Source organism: Sciurus vulgaris (genome assembly GCF_902686455.1).
Source record: "Sciurus vulgaris genome assembly, chromosome: 1".
NCBI lineage: Eukaryota > Metazoa > Chordata > Mammalia > Rodentia > Sciuridae > Sciurus > Sciurus vulgaris.
This window is the reverse complement of record NC_136461.1, coordinates 75627661-75643640: the sequence shown is the minus strand read 5'-3', so window position 1 is coordinate 75643640 and position 15980 is coordinate 75627661. Positions and strand designations below refer to the sequence as shown.

General features: G+C 37.3%; 1 protein-coding gene across 15 annotated transcripts in view; it reads left to right on the top strand.

Moving 5' to 3' along the window:
- LOC306668201 (uncharacterized protein) overlaps positions 1–15980 on the top strand; it is a 528324-nt gene that overhangs the window by 485002 nt on the left and 27342 nt on the right. The gene's annotated exons all lie outside the window — the stretch shown is intronic.

Here is a 15980-nt window from a genome sequence, read left to right as displayed (position 1 = left end):
GGTTGCTAGCTGTTTTAATCTTATTCTATTTTGAGCCTGGCAGTAGAAGGAAGAGATTCTATTTTGTTCACCATATTGTTTTAGTTTCTGAGCTGGTGATGCCATCACCTCAGCCTTTCTCTTCGTTTCTTTCCTGCTTTCATTCCCACCATAACCCTGCTGAAATACTACCACCAGACCTGAGAAGTCTCCGCCAGTAGATGATGTCTTTTGGTATTCATGATCACAAATGATCACCATGGAACAATGTAACTATCTCATGGTTCCTTTATATTTGACATGGAGAGGAACAGGATGGGCATTTTCTGAGGTGATATTTTAGAGCAGAAATGTTTTTGACATCTTTCTGTTCTTCTCTGTAGAAAACATGTTCTCCGTTGCTAAGTAAAAACACATCTATGTTCTGTAAAAACTGAACGCCACATCAGCTTATGTTACACCCCATGAGATGAAAAAATACCACATGTAAGATGAAGTTTGTACTCCATTTGTGCTGAATCTGATGCTGATGGATGTAAACGTATTAGAGGAATGCACTTACCATGCTTGGAGACTTTGCTGTTAACAGTTTTCCATATCTCATTTTTCTGATGTGAGTCTTATTTGAGAGACTTCAGATTAGATGATGAATGACTGGGGAAAGATTCTACTCAAAAATACTCCCCAACTTATACAATTTTTAGATGGCTGTAACTCATAGATGAAAGTGGGTGGTAGGTAAAAAACAGGGCATTATGAGTATTATCTTCCACAGGATACTAATAAGTCACTCTGAGTACAGTGACCGTTTATCAATTAAAAGGAGACTATGATTCATAAACTAATTCTACAAAAGTTTATTAACTGGAGGATAACCAGTATCAGTGAAAATTCTGGACTATGGAACTTTGAATATGAACCCAGGGCTTTTAAATATGGTAGCACAGTGCTTATGGAGAACACAGATGTCCATAAAATTCAACCATCAAGACTAGACTCTAAATTCAGGAGAACATGAGAAAGTTCTTACTAGCAATATGGAAAACAGCTTCCACAAAGCACACATAATTTATAGGAGAGCATGCATTGCTCACAGAACCTCACCTGGACCAGAGTGTCTAAAATAAGTTACTTGATTAGAAACACTAGGTACATATTGATAGCAGATATTAAGCAGCAATGAAAAGAGAGAGATGAAGAACTCTTAGAGACCAACATAAGTATGATAATTTAATATGCATAAATAAAAATAAAAAATGGTCCCCCCAAGGCATTACAGTTATTTTCATTATGGTGATTTTTTAAAAAAAGCAAGAACGGGTTCAGTTATGCTCAGTGCACTCTGTTTGACAAGGCAAATGCTTATACAATATATTTTTCTAAGTTCTTTCAGGAAGGATTAAATAATGGTAATTTGTACTTATTGAGCATTTACTATGAAAGAGACATTGATCAAAGGCTTTAAAAAAATACATTATCTCATTAAATCCTCAGCAAAACATCATGAAGAGTTACCATTATTACTCCCATTTTACAGATGAGGAACCTCAGGCAAAAAGATATTAATTTGCCCAAGGTGCAGGCAAGTAGACTCAGCTTTAGTACTCAGATTTAATCACTCTGCTATACCTCCCTCATTAAAATAAATAAGTATTGCTGCTTAAAATAAAAATCTCAGTTGTCTGAAAACTTCACTTGTATGAATTCCTGATGATGCAGTATAAATGAGACATTTATGCATATATTAAAATAGCTTTAATTACAACGAGACTCCAATTATGTTACCTTGTAAAGTCTTTACCGGGACTTTCCTTAGTGATAGATAAGAATGTTTAACAATTAAGGCTTGGAGTATTTTCTGTAGGTGGAGGTTTACACACAGAATGAAGATAGCTTCAGGGTTGACAACTTGCTGTCAAGATACTTAAGAGAACATTGAATCTATCTTAGAACTTTAGATTCAGAAAATCATTAAGTCTTGTTTATGTTATATCTTTGCTTTGCAAAAATATTTTTTTATAGACAGTACAAAGGTAAACTTTAGCTTTGCTCCTGTCAGAATTATCTAATTTCTAATTAGGAGAGCCTGATTTAATGAGATTTTCCTAAGTAGTTTGGATAAGCCTTGGATGACTGACTTGAAGTAAGTGATGTGGTTTCAAAGAAAAAAAGGAAAGAAACTAGTTAATCATTTGTTGCTTTCATAATTGATCAGTCCAGCGTTTCTCATAGAGCCAGGTAATTAGGCAGTTGTTGAAGACACTGTGAGACTATCAGAGAAGAGAAAGGAGAGCCAGCCTGAAAGGGGACGAACAAGGTGCTGTTGGCTCTTCATTCTCCTGGAAGGGGCAGGGAAGTCACCGTAACCGCAGCTGGAGCCGCTCGTGAGGGTTCCTCATCAATCTGAGATCCTGCAGACTCCCTCTGCAAATATTGGTGCTGTTCATACATTAGTGTTATCAGTTGGTGAAGTTAGCACTAGCACTAGCTGCCAGTGCAATTGCTCCTTTCCTCTACGTATGTCCACAAGACCACTGGAAACCAAGAAGACTCGGGACAGTGACAGTCACTTGAAAATATTTTGGCCGTCATACTATTTCAAGAAGATGAAGGGAGTCACAGAGTAGAATATTCTGTGTGCTTTTAATAGTTGATCAGAATTGGTTAGGTTCATTTCAATGCTTTGAAAGAGATCTGAGAGCAAACAAACAAAATTAGGTCAACTATCAGGTGGTTGATTTGACTTCAATTATTTCAATCCAACTGTTGGTGAGTTATCTTCCTGAATTCCAATAAAAAATATTTCTAAAAAGTGAATATGCTCTGGGCTTCTGGACTCATTATATATCCAAGGAGAGCAACAACTTCAAAAGGCAGTACCTTTAGGGAGAGCCTGGTTTGACAGCTCAGAGACTTGAACAAAGACAGTCCAGCACAAACTGCGGCTCAGCCCTCACACTTATAGACACATGCTCCTGTAACCCATTTCTTTTAATGTGTAATGAATTACCTCCCCTGTTTTCCTGAACTTCAGCCTTTTTCCAAAAGGCTATGCAGAAAAGTGCATTGATGTGGAACAACTAGGTAAGATGAGACAGTCTGTTCAACCCATGTTATTAAAGAAATTGGTTCACCTTTTTGATTCTGTGTCATTGTAGTTTCAACCATTCATTTGTTCAATAAGCAGTTTGGTATGTTCTGGGAAATAATGAATATTGATCATAAAATCGATCACTTATTAAGAAACAGACTAAGGGAAATTGTTTATCCAATCAATTGTAATTTTTGATTTGTTATTTATATTTTCCAATTTCTTCCACCCCTCCCTGAGGCTCTCCTCCTCACAGGAACACCAAGGCAAAGGCATATAGACACTGGCTGAAACTTCTGAAAGAGCACAAACCCCGATACATGTATTATAGATCACACTGGCTGAAATAGCTCATAATAAAATAGAATGTGATTGAGAACTGTGGACACACTGCCTCTTGCACCTGTGACCATTGGGCTGAAAACTTTATATAGTAACAGGATTTGCTAAAAGGAGTATGTGCCTACTGTTCATGATGTGTTAGCTGTGTCGTGCTTTAAGAGACAAAACAGTTGCACACAATTAGATTGTCTGCACAAGCTAAGAGAGATTTTGAGTAAGCTTGAAACAAGAGGTTGATTATTTTGGATATATATGATATTTGATATACTTAAAGCATTCCGATTTAAAAAAAAAAACATTTTTAGCAATAGAAATGAAATTCACTCTTTAGAATTTTCTGAAGCTGCAACAATGAAAATGTGCTCAGTAGGGGCAGATTTGAAATAACCAAGTGAAGCAAGTGTTGGTGGATCTTCCAGAGATAGGGAGTTGGGAGAAGGCACACCTACCTCTTAAGATCTAGGGAAAAGTAACCTGTCCTCTTGGGCAAAATATTGATGAATACTCTGGAGCCCTCTGGGGAAAGATTGAGTGAGTTTACCTGGAAAATAGCAGGCCTGATGGCAGTTGTAGATGACCTTGCTCAAGCAAGAAGTGAATCAGGTGCAACCATGGAGCGTGTGTTTCTAGTTTCATTTTTCACCTGGGTGGAAAACCAGAGCTTAAATCCAGTACATAAACAAATCTCATTCTTGGTAGAAGTGATTCCAACTTTTTGCCCTTTACCCATAGTGCATCTATGGTAGAGAAATTGTAACTGCATCCCTCAAGTGGCTAATTAACTTTCCCTGGGATTTGGAAGCACCAGGTGAATATATTGCTCATGCTCATTTCATCTGAAATGTGATTTTGAATATCCCTTTAGATGACGGCAGACACTGATGAAAATTGCCTCTCTCTCTCTCTGTTTTCCACCCTGTTTTCCAAACCCCTTAAGATCAGAGTGCTGGCAGGGGGTCTAATTTCCAACTGAAGTTTCAAGTTCAGATGTTTAGTGGATATCTTAATGACTGCAAAAGCTAGGACTCCTTTATAAAAGAACTAAAAAGTGTCCAATTGAATTTCACTAGTTGGACATCCTTTTTTCATTTTTCTTAAGACCTAATTGATCTTTTGTCTTCTGGTTTTACCCATTACCTTTGGACCTTTCTTCAGTTTAGCTTGTTCAAATGTCACCTTGCTGTAAACTAACCTTTCTGCTTTCACCACAACAGTGAGAACTACTCCTATGTAATGCGATTATAATCCTATGAGCTTTGCATCATTGCATGCTGGCTATTATGACCCTCCCTTCAAAATGATTCCTTTATTGAACTGTTCTAGGTCTTTCTTAGTCCCTCCTTCTTTTTTGGTTTCTTCTCCCCCCTCACACTCTTCCTTAAAGAGCCAACTATCACCTGTCTCTTGGATCTTTAACAACTAAGTTATCTCTAGCTTTCTCCTTTTGCCTACCAACCACAGGTCTTCCTCTGCTTACAACCCAGGGTAACCAACTCATCCCCACCGTCCATCTGCCCCTGTACCACAAGGTGAGGGCACTTAAAAAAGAATTTTTAACTGAAAATAATAATTCTCTATATTTAGAGAGTGCAATGTGATTCTTTGTTCTTTGTTTACAACATGAAATGATCAATCAAGCTAATGAGCAAGTACATTACTTCACATGCCACTTTTTTGTGATGAAACACTTAAAATCTACTCTGGACAATCTGATATATATGATACATAGTTTTTGAGTCACCATTCTGTACAAAAGATCACTAAAGCTTATTCCTCCTGCCTAACAGAAACTTTGTACCCTTTGATCAACATCTCTCTTCTCCCCACCCACCACCCATCCCCACCAGTCCTCTGGTAGACATCATCCTCTTCTACTGCTTTAAGTTCAGCTTTTTAGATTCCGTAAGTGGATCCCAAGGCATTTCGCTTAGCATAATGTCCTCTAGGATCACTCATGTGATCACTCATCACTCCTAAAGCTGAATACTTTATTTTATACATACACCACATTTTCTTATCCATTCATGTGTGGATGGACATCTAGGTTAATTCCATATCCTGGCTATTGGGTACAGCGCTGCAGTGAGCAGGGAGGTATCTTTTTGGCATACCCATTTCAGTTCTTCTGGATTTGTACCCAGAAGTGAGATTGTTGGGTTACATGGGAATTCTACTTTTACTTTTCTAAGGATCTCTCATACTATTTAAGCTAAGGCCTCATTTATCAATGTTCTTTCCATGATGAACTTTGAGAAAAGGTAACTGTTACTCACCACAATACTCCTTAGGACATCGCAGTCTACTCTCTGAAATGTTTACCTCGTAAACTGCTTTTCTTTCTTCATCATCAATCTTTAACCATCTACATTTGGGTTTATGAAAGAAATAATGATCATCTATTCACAAATCTTTTAATTCATTTTAAATGTATAATTTATATGACTTATCTGCAGCATTTGGTATTTCTGGATCATACCACTCATTCAACAAACATTTAAATTGTGTGCCTGTTATATTCCAGGCACTGTCCAAGCATTTGACATGTATGTACAAACAAATCAGATATTTTTTTTGTAATTATATATTTAAAAGAGTATAAACGATAAATAATTGACATAATACATAAGAACTATATTATCTAATTAAAGTCACCATCAATTGTGAGACATACAGGGCTGGATTTTGATGAAGGCAAATGAGATCCCTTGGGTTCAAAATTTAAGGTGGCATTCACTCTCAGGGCTGGCACGAATGATCGTTTCTCTTTAAATTTTGTGCCCTAGGTGTCTCACGTGAGCATTCAAGAAAAGGACCATCCAGTGCAAAGGTCCAAATGTAGGACTGTGAAAGTTTCCAGCTTCCAGCAGGAATAGGAGGCCATGATGGGTAAAGAGAGTAGGCTGGGGCAAGTAGCAGGACTCAAGATCAGAGAGCCAAGGGTGGACAGATTGCATGGAGACTTGTAGTTGTCGGTTATTGTAAAAACTTTTCTTTGAAAGATCTGGGTACAAGTGAAAGGTTTTTGAACACAGAACCAATACAATCTTCCTGCTATTTTAAAATCCTCACTAACTGTTGTATTGGGTTGAGAACATTGCGGGGCAGGGTAAGAGCAGGGATTATTGCAACCATCTTAGGCAAGAGGAGATGATGACTTGGACCAGACTGGAAGAAATAACAAGGGTGAAACATGGTGCAATGCCAAACACATGGAGAAGGTTGTATCAACCTGATTTGCTGATAGGTTGGATATGGGATGAGAGAGGAGAGAATCAAAGATGGCATCTATGTTTTGGGATTCTGCAGCAGAGTAGCATCAAACTCCTGCTCTGTTTGTTTCTTGTTTCTCATTCTACACTTCTGGCCTTGCTATTTTCTCCACTTATTTCTTTTTGTGCCTCTGCCTCATTATATGTTTACCTGTGCTGTTTTGGGGGGGCTTCTCTTCTGTTTGCTCACCCTCATTGTCTCTCACCACTTCAACTCTATCTTGAGTGAACCTCAGATTCATGTTTTCAGGTCTAACCTCTTTCATGAATACTGATACTGGGTTCCCAATTTCTTATTTTCATATTTCTGTCAAAGCCACACTATCCACCTACTTGAGTCACCTAGGCTTAAAACCCTGTGTCCTCATTGTATGAGTATCTTTGTCACTATCTAAAGAAAATTGTCATCACCAGGATTACCCTTGGGAAGAGCTCAGTTGATATATATTTGTAAGAAATGCTTGGGAAATTCCTTGAGATAGGCAGCAGTACCTCCTGGGAATGCTTGGTTAACAAACATGGCAGTGGAGCTCCTTTCTAAAATGGAAAATTCCTGTTAGGAGCTGAGTCCTTGGCTTTTCTAGACATGACCTTGGGAGGTTTAGTTATTAAAAAATGGGAGTAGAGGCTGAGATAGGACTATACAGCTTCACATAATAAAAAACTGAAAAGTTATACATCTTTAAGGGAAAAAACTAGAAGTAGGAGATGGATACCTACAGGGCTACATATTATAGGAGAGAATGAGGAGAGGGAAAAGTAAAAGAAAATGTGGAATAATTCTGTGGCAAATGTGGGTGAGAAAGCATTAGGAAAAGAGAAGCATTTGGTTGGGAATTTTGAATGTGTTGACTATCTTTCTGTGCAAATTTGAGAAAAATACCCCTTTCCATTTTCCACATAGACATCTCCAGTGAGGACCCCAAAGTGCAGTAGTCGATTTTAAGAGCCTGAGTTCTTTGGAGACTTTTAGTAGATCAAGAGTCCTATAGTGTGGTTAAGGAGGGTTTAAAAATGGGACATGACTTGGGAGGTGAAATGCCTGGACACAACAATTGTTTGGCCAGAGGCAAATAACACATCATTTTCTTTCATTTGAATGACTTCTGGTGTCTTGAGTTTGCTGTGGTTCCCACCACTCCCTCTGTCTGACCTGCGGTCTTTCTCACTCACCGTGGCTATGTGCTGGAGAAGGCATTTGAGTCTGTGGTCCTGAAGCAAAGACCATGGACAACTGCATTTAGACAAATGTGATTTTCAATCCAGCTCTGTGTTCCCTGAGTTTGGGCAAACTCTGAGAGCTCCCTGAGCCTTAGTTTTATCCTTAAGTGTGAAGGGAATAAAAATACCTATTTCACTATGAAATTGTGATTATTATATAAAATTACATTAACACAGAATAAACCTTTAAAAATGATAGTAATTAATTTTTATGTCATTCTTCCACACTGAAACCCATACAATTTTCCATTATCTTCTAATTAAAACCAAATTTATCCTGGTGTCTGGACCCTCGTGTTCTGACCCTGATGTGTCTGTTCTAGTCTTATCTCCTTTTGTACCCAATGCATATTGTACCCATGCTTCCTTCAAATAGGTCCCATTTATGGCTGTTGCTATGCCCTATTTTTGCCTTCCTTATCCATTTACATGACCTCTTAGCAAATTGTTACCTGCCATAAGTTACTTCTCTTTCAAAATCCAGTTCCAAGATCAAGTCTTCACCTCCACACTGGTGAAAGTCATCCCTATCACTTGCCAAGACTCTGCAGTAATCTTCTTAAGGCTCAGATCACACCTGCCTGGTCCCGAGGGAACTAACTGTCTCTTGTTTCCTCAATTGTCAGCTCTTTGAAATGTGGACCACACCTGTTTCATCCTTGCAGCCCTCATGGTGCCTGGTAGTCTATATTTATCTCTCTCATTCTCCAGGGAGTTCCTGAGTGCCTAATTTGTGTGGGAGCCTCAACCACGTATGTGAAACTCAGTGAAAACATATTGAGTGAAGAAATAAACAGGTGAAGAAATGTATGAGTAAGTGGATGGTAAGCCAGTGAAATTTGTGGTGTACTAACTTTCTATATACTACATTTTAGCAGTGGAGTCAGATCAGCCACCTAAAACTCTAAAGTACTCTCTTTCTAGGGTAACCACACAGAAGGTTCTTTGGAATTTTAGGTTCCTTTAATCCATTTTGACCTCTGGTCATCTTAGTCTATAATGATTTTTTGCTCCCAGCTGCTGTTCTTAACTTACTTTTCTTGCAAGTTCCCAAAGAATAGAACTCTTATGAGTTCTTATGACCCTTGCCCTTTATTACCTTTGTCCCAATTCTTTTGCCTTCTGCTTTTCTAAATGCCTCTTGCTCTGGCTCTGTGCTGGTCAGTTTATTCCATTCCTGATGTTAGGGATCCATTTTTATTTTGTGGGTTCTTTAAATATGAGGAAAACTATAACTCTGAGGATCATGCATTTGTATGCAATACACAAAAGATACAAAGTCAGACATATTTAAGTCCCTAAAGATTTTGTATGTGTAACTGCTTTAAGCAAATATACTACCCTTCCTTTGGTCATCCCTTTAAATTTTGATTTCCTAAGAGATACTCCAGCACTATGGACTTTCTAGGAAAAAAGGAAACAGACACAACCTAGTTGCTTTGGTGTTGTACAGATGCACAGTTGTGAGAAGAGCAGGTGCTCACTCTAGCAACTGAGCAGCGGGCTCATGGAGACGTGAAACGTGCAGGAAGGTCACCTTCCCGCTAGGCCAGTATCAACTCCAGTGGTAGGCCATTCTTATGTGGCATTTTCCATCTGCACTCACTTCTCCCTCTGTTACCACTTCCTCTTTCCTGCTGCATTTACTGATGACCTTTCTCTCTGCTGTCATTCTCTTCTATACCATGGCTTCTCTTTAACAGCAGCTTCTACTACCTTAGGGCTTCTGCCACTTCACAGCTTTGGTTAACTACCTTTGTGTCTTTCAGAGATTTGGCATTCTACTCTCTAGGTCTTTTCACATATCACATCCAAATCCTCTAAGGGGAAGATCTCATCGAGTAAGTCAATGTTTAGTATATTACAACTAGAATTCTTACAGAGTCACTGCCTGGGCTTCTCTGTTATTTCTTCCACAAGTGGCTGAATTTAGGACAGGTGCTAATTCCCAGTACAAGCATTTACAATAACTATTTCAGGAACAGAGACCTTGAAATACAGAATCCAAGTATGAGTAATTGGATGTGGATTTTTTAATTAGAAAATTGTGGTACTAATAGGTTCATTGAGTAGGCATATAGTTATCATTTTTATGTAAACAAAAAATATCCTCAGGTATTTGTTTTTAGAATATATCTATACAGGCTGAGCTAAATTGGAGATTCTAATTGTCCTATGAAGTTGCTCTCTATAGGCAATAATATCTGATGATTATAGGATATTGAGAATCATAGTGTTGAAAAGAGTCTTGAAATCATCTCATTCAGCAGTTCTCAATTCATTAGTCTGATGTGAGTTGTATCACTATCAGTATTTATGTTGTTACATATTAAAATATAATTTTTCAAATGTTTATTAACTCATTATAAAATAACTAGTAAATATGTTATAAATAAAGTAATATATTTTATGAAAAATAACTATATTTGCATTAGTGAGAAGAGTTATATTGTTTGTCTTTTGGGCAAGTTTCTAAGATCTGGTTGAATGGAAGACAGCTGGATTATCATATCTGTCTCTGCATTTGATCTGCTATGATATTGTATGTTGTGGAGCCTTTAGAAAACTCCACTGTACACTTGTGGGCAATTGAGAGTGAAAAAAGCAAATGGTATCTTGTATTATTATGAAAAGAATTTTGATCTGAGATATATCCTGAAAGGATTTCAGAGACTTCTGGAGTTCTTAGATCACATTTTGAAAACGATTGAAGAATCCCATTTTATAGGAGAGACAGAGAAATAGAATAAAAAAAGCTCAGAGAAGTGAAGTGACTTCCCCTGGACACACAGTGAGTTGGTGACAGAGCTAGGGTTAGAACTCTATCTTGTCAGTATTCACATACCAAAGAAGCAACTGCTCACATTGTGACCCAAGCAACTGACAAAATGCCAGTGTGCACCTGTTACCTGCTGTGAAAACTTGGCTTCAGGTGTTAGACTTTGGAAGATGAAGAGATTAGTGCCATTACACAGCCATCAGAAGAACAAAGGAATAAAACACATGATCCAAGAGAGCTTATCCTTTCATTAGTCTGTGTGTATGCTACAGCTTCACTCTAGAGCCTTCTCTACTGAAGGTTTGTTGGAGAAAAAGAAGCCAACAAATCAGAACTAGCAAAGGACAGGACTGGCTTACACCAGTCCCCTTACAGCAAGTGCTTCATAGGTTGGATCGGTCTGGCAATTCCAGGCTCCATTATTGCCTGAAATTTCCCCATGGCCCTAGACTAACATTTTCCTTTCCTTTTGTTATGCTATGGGCAGAAGGTCATTCCCTCATGGTTAGGCTTAATTGGAATCCAAGCCAAGAGGGATGGGACAGGCTGCCATGTTGTGGGCACTTTTCTGAGCCATTGCTTTGGGGAGGGAGACATAACTGTGTTCACTTGATGTAATGTTATCACGCAGGATCTGTTGAACAGTATGTGGTATTAAAAGAGGAATGCAACTTTTAAATTCTTAAAGGTATAGTTTAAATGAGCCAAAAATCATATTTTTACTCAAAATTATACTTGAAAAAATATATATGTATGTATGTGATGTGTATATGTATAGCATGTATAATGTACTTCACATAATTACATATTTTCATCTAGAAGTTAAATGGCCACATGGTATTCTACTAGTAAACACCCTCTCCTCTTCTTAGAGCAAGGGCTCGTGCTCTTGAGAGAAACATCTGAAAATACTGAAATCATTGAGTTTTAAACCTGGATAATAAACTGAAACTTTCCTTTTACTTGCCTCCTCTAAGTTATGTGCATTTTAACATATAAACCTTGTGATTATTTGAATAAATTATCAATTTCTAAAAGTTTTCAAGGTTCTAAGCTAAAATAATGTTGGTATATCCAGTGGATATTCCCCCTTTTGTAATGAAGAACTTCTGTATTTATGTGATCTTCATCCTTTATGCCTCATGATTTAATTATAGGTACCCAGGTATATTTCATCTCACAATATTAATGCTGTTGAGAATGTAGCTCATTGGTTCTTGTGCTATGAGGTGAGGCTTCCAAAGTGAGCTAGCGGCCATGACTGGCCATCACTCCATTTTGAATTTTCTCTGATTTCATGGAATATTCTAATCTTCTCCAAATGAATGGAATTGAAGCCCTTTCTACTTGACGGCCAAAGACAAACACCAAACTGTCCAGAAGATCGATTGCCATTTTATTCCTCTGTCACAATTCCTGGTGATACTAGCAAAACATCAAGAAATTCCCCCATCAAGACTTTCTGAGCCTTTATAACATTTGCACTGACATTTCATATTGAACCAGTATACCATAAACCTTTTTGCCCTGAAAATATTGATAAATTTTCTTTACCAAAATAATTAGAAAGAAACAAGGTTTTGCTCATTGTTCACCTCAGGATGTTTTTCTGACTTGGAGATTTGTTTTTCATTTTCTATAGGGATTTAGAGAGCCGCTTAGGTTCCTCTTCAAATCTCATTTTTTATAGTTTGCATTCACCAGGTAACCACTGACCTGAATTTTGGTTAACCACTCCTTTTTACTTTTTTTTTTTGTTGTTGTTCAATTTGCCTTTTTAAAACTTTATGTGAATGAAACTGTGCTCTATGCATACTTCTGTGAGTTTTTCCCCCCTGAAATATTCTGTTCTTGAGGTCCATCCATGACTATGAATTTTTATTTTTTCTTTAAACATAAGAAAATCTAGACCTATTGGACTAAGGTAAGTGGTTGGTCATTTCTCTGTCACCTTTTTTAGGAGAACTCTTCAAGACTTCAGCCATTTGGTTGCTTACTCTTGTCAAGTTGTGCCTGCTGCAGTTTATTTTTATTTTATAAAAGCCAATACTGTTTACCCATGATTAGTCAAGAAGCATTAAGGGCCCATCTCCATCAACCACAAACAAACAAATCTCTAAAATACCATGCTTACTTATGATTCAAGTATGTTTCCTTTGATGGGTGAGTTTAAAAATTGGGTGCATGTATTCTAAGGTATGTACCAAAAGAAGGGAATGTGAAAGAATGCGGCAATCATGTTTACAGTCTTAGGCATGCTAACAACAACAGCAGCAGCAACAACAACAACAAAATAGTTTTACGAGTTTGGAGGCCTCAAAAGTCCCAGTCCTGATGAATGGGCTTTGACAGTTATGAATGGTGGACTAGTTGCATTAAAGCAATGAGGGAGCTAATAGTAGGTTTGAAACTCAGTTTGAATAAATCATCAACCAAGCACATAATGGCTCTGTAAGAGCAGGCCAAACCCTGGGCACCAGTGTGCTCCCTATTTGCCTGGAGACCATGAATCTCAGGCATTGTAGAAATACTGCAATATTTTTTTTCTCCTTAAGTTTCCTAATCCCTTTAAAATATATAATATATTTAAATATTAAATATATTTAGTGTAAAGTTCAATACACATTTTTTCTTAAACTAACACTGCCACTATTATATATAAAGTGTTCATGATTATATAGGAGGTATTCAGAAGCTTTAGAATTAGGGTATATATTTGAAATCTTAAATGGAATTGACCTTTCGTATCACTTTTGAATAGGTGCAACATGACTACTGTGCTACCTTCTAGAATCTTTTTAGTGATTATATAATTCTTCCAGTATGGTATCATTAAACTTGTAGGAGGTAGCAACCAGCACAAAAAGCCCATTCAAATTTTGTTAAAACTCTTATGAAAATGATTTATTTAATTTATACATATAAATAATATAACCAAAAAGCAGGAAAGGAGTTACTAAAACATAATTCTGTACTAAATTAAAACAGAGTGTTTTCATTTTGCCTCTCTTATTATGACAGTTGAATAATATATGCTATACTAAATGGATGTCTGGTATAAAGAGCAAAGATCAAGAAATGAGTGTTTAGAACAGTAAATTATATGTTAAAAATCTATAAATAGCTTAATAAATATATTCTTGCATGTAAAAAGCAGAAAATTGCAGGCTACAAAGTAGATTATCCCAATGGTGCTGTTTTGAAATCACCTTTGGAACAGCACATGCTTCCCATATGGGTTTCATAGCTTCTGCACATAAAGCTTCAATTTTTAAGAAAGAGGGCCTTTGGAAAATACATTTATTTATTTATTTTTATATCCTACCTCATTCTATCTCATGTTTGATGATAAGTCAAAATCATCATAAAAATGCTTTAAAGTGATTTACAAATATCCCGTGCAGTTCAGGAGGGCAGAATTCATACTTGAGGTAATTGGTGAAGAGAGAAAATGTGAATAAGAAAATAAAAGCAAGTGACAAGAATTCAAAGACCACATGACCATGGTCATGCATATTTGGTAATGTATTTTTTTAGTGTCCTGCCACAAATATGTTTCTGAGTTTTCTTGCAACCATGGTAAGGATAGAAAGGAGCTTGGTTATATAAATACAAGTTTTGTGCCTAGGACCAGCCAGATTTTTCTCATTCTGAGAACTGGGAAAAGCTGCTTTCAAAATTGTGTAGTGAACAGGATCCCCCAGAGTCTACAAAATTTTTCTGTGAGTATTTTCATGTCATTATAATGAATAAAAACTTTTGAGAGCCATGACACTCTCCTCAGCCTCAGATTAGGATGACTCATTTCAAAGCCTGAGGAGTCCCCAAACAGTACACAGGATTTTTATGATTTAAGGTGATGTCATAACAAAGACCTGATCACAGTTCAGAGGCCTGAAAAGATGGAAGTTTATTCCTCTAATGGAACTGTGCAAGGTGACCATTCCAGATCAGTAGTTGGCTCTGCTTCACAATCAGGGATCAAGTTTTTCTACTGTGTTGCTGCACAACCCTACTCTGTCCAGAGGCTCATTATCATCTTTGCAATTGATGCAGTAGTCCTCCCTTATTCACCAATTTGCATTCCACATTTCAGTTATGCATGGTCTGAAAATATTAAATGGAAAATTCCAGAAATAAGTAATTCATAAGTTTTAAGTTGTACACCATTCAGAGTGCACTCCATCCCTGGGACATTAATCATCCCTTTGCCCAGTGGATCCACACTGTACACACTACCCACCCATTGGTGACATAGTAACTATTTTAGTTATTAGATAAACTGTCACAGTGTTGCAGTGATTGTATTCAAATTGACCCTTATTTTGTCTAATAATGTCTCCAAAGTGCAATAATAGTGATGGTGGTAATTCAGATATACCAAAGAGAAACTGCAAAGAATTTCCTTCAAATTAGAAGGTGAAAGTTCTTGATCTAATAAGGAAAGACAACCAACTGTACATCGTTGCCAAGATTTATGATAATAATGAATCTTTTATCCATGAAATGTGAAGAAGAAAGAAATTCATGCTGGTTTTAATGTCACACCTCAACCTTCAAAAGTTATGGCCACAACACATAAGTGCTTAGTTAAAACGAAAAAGGGTTCAGTACCGTCTGTGGTATTAGGCATTCACCGGGGGTTTTGGAACATATCCAGTATGGATAAAGAAGGACTATTCTACCAGGATCTGTGGAATTCAACCAACAGCAAGTGGGTGAGCATTGAGAAAGTACACCCAGCCTCAAGACCTAGGCCCGGGGGTAGGGCATTTTACTTCCATTCATAGTTCATAGGTAAGAAATGTTACATAGCCACCCCAACATTTATGGAGTCTAGGAAATATGGACAAGCCAACCATATTCCTAGTCAATACAAAGCAACTGAGTTGGCCAAAAACTATTAGTCTTCTAGGGGAAGTATTTTCAGAGAAACTGGTCCTTTCCACCAGTTGAATACCTAGTAGCATATGTTTGATTTTGGTGATCTAACTTTAACAGGAATGTAAAGAAACTAAAATTAAACTCATTTTTTTTATTTCCCACTTCTGCATCTGTTTTTCATTTCTTCCTTAATTTACTTCAATGTTATTTTCTAAATTTTTGTCCTTCACATTTCATAGTCAGGTTGGTTCTCTACCTTTCTTAACTTCCTAGATCTAGCTCATCACACTCTCTGATAATATCACCCCTTGAATATCTCCCAAATCTCTTTTACTTGCCGTTTTCACTACCACTGGCCTAGGATAGTCATCTACTTCCTCTGGATCATTGCCTTCTGAGTAACCTCCTTGGCTTT